This window comes from Phalaenopsis equestris, unplaced genomic scaffold (genome assembly GCF_001263595.1).
Source record: "Phalaenopsis equestris unplaced genomic scaffold, ASM126359v1 Scaffold197031, whole genome shotgun sequence".
Lineage (NCBI taxonomy): Eukaryota > Viridiplantae > Streptophyta > Magnoliopsida > Asparagales > Orchidaceae > Phalaenopsis > Phalaenopsis equestris.
Window position 1 is genome coordinate 1 of NW_018216980.1, and position 1,783 is coordinate 1,783.

The 1,783-nt window shown below is 29.7% G+C and overlaps 1 long non-coding RNA gene across 1 annotated transcript; it reads right to left on the reverse strand.

The window, feature by feature from the left end:
- Nucleotides 1-541: 541 nt before the first annotated feature.
- LOC110035257 lies at nucleotides 542-1,552 on the reverse strand. Its single transcript, XR_002295132.1, has 3 exons — nucleotides 1,452-1,552; nucleotides 1,261-1,377; nucleotides 542-945 (listed from the first exon to the last, which is right to left on the reverse strand). It is a non-coding gene; the product is annotated as an uncharacterized LOC110035257 (long non-coding RNA).
- Between the last annotated feature and the right edge of the window lie 231 nt (nucleotides 1,553-1,783).

Here is a 1,783-nt window from a genome sequence, read left to right on the forward strand (position 1 = left end):
CACTAATATTTAATTGAGTTTCATGATGAGAATTTTCTGTCTTTTTAAGGCATGTTTTTTAATTTCTACCTTGTTCAGCAATTTTCTCGTCTGTAAGAATCTCCAACAAAAATTATTAATATTATAATTGAACTGAAAAAAAGATGCATTTCAGCAAATGCTGTAATTGATGTGCAAAACAACGTTTATAAAATGCAATAACAGTAATAATAATAATCATAATTTTAATTTGAAGTCCACTAGATCTATCTCATGGTGCTTGACCCATTATATCCTTACCCGAGAATTTTAGAAATACTCAGTGAATACTTGATCAATAATGGCTCCATTACTCCCAAGTTATTAGCTAAAGTATGCCAAATATAAATCCAATTGATCTCCCAAAAACTTAAATAATGCTTCTCTTTAAATATATGGAATGAATAACTGACAATCCTACAGAATGCTTTCAGCAAGCATTCTTCATCATAATATTAGAGCAAGTCTATCTGCAAATTGGATAGTGTGAGCAAATTTTAAATTTTCAATATGATTATCAACACTACACCACACTATTCAAAAATACAATCAACAATTATAGTGGTTCACCCCCAAAATACATAAAAATTTAACTAATCATTACAAGTACTGCAAGTTGGCATCTAAATCAGGAAATGCTAACATATGCAAAGCTGTAACTCAAATCTACTCTCTAGAGCCTTGAACTGAACCACCTACAATACAATAAAAATGGCACATATTTTTCTGTTCAAAATTTTTTTCTCCAACTTATTGTGCTGCCAATAAAACATTTTTCTGCTTTTACTTCAATGAAATAGCGGCCTTCTGTGCCTCCTCCCCTCTGGTAGTCCTATCCGCTTTAAACCAAAGATTATGTTTTTAACCCACTTCCTTGAAAGATTAAGATGATTGTACTTTGTTAACCACATTGATCTCCTCCTGTATCTGCGAGTCACAAAAAGAACAAAATAATCTGATTCCTAAAATTTTATAAAAAAAATTTATATCCATAGCACATAATTCTTATGTATTTACACATATCTAACAACTAAGGTTTGATATTTATATTTATAATTCCTTGGTGTCAGAAACTATGCTTGGGAAGTGTATTTCACTTTTAAAAAGCTGACAACAGTAAAACTTTTATTTATTTTTAAATATTTAAGTCATATACATGTAAATATGAAAGTTTAGGAGCTAGATATGTAAATATAAAAGAATTGTCTAAAAAAGATGCATGAAATTGAAGCAAAACATTACCTGAAGTTAAAAAACAACTGAATTTCTTTAAACACCATATCTCCTAAGAACCTTGCTTAAAGTAGGCATTACATTGTAAGCCTGATAAGATCTCCTTAACTCAATTATGGAGCCAACCTAAGCCAACAATTTCTTTGAACATTAATAAGAAATTACACTCTTATTGCAGAAAGAGCTGATAAAGAACTTACAATGATCAGCACAGATGTAAATCCTACTGAGAAATTTTCATTTATATGGCGTAAATTGTGATCAAGAATGGAAGAAGAGGTAGCCAATATACTTAACAAAACTCCACCTGTGTTGTTAAGAGAAAAATCATAAGAGGGTAAAAAAACATTTAAAGTAACTTATCAGTAAATTAAACTACAAGGAATTTTGCATATATACCACGCAAGTCTTATTGATTTACATTCTAACGCCTACAGTTGGATCTTTACATTTATCACACTTTGGTGTAATAAAACTATGCACGAAAAATATGTAATTTGCTTTTAAAAGTCAGTAAAAGTGATATTTTTTT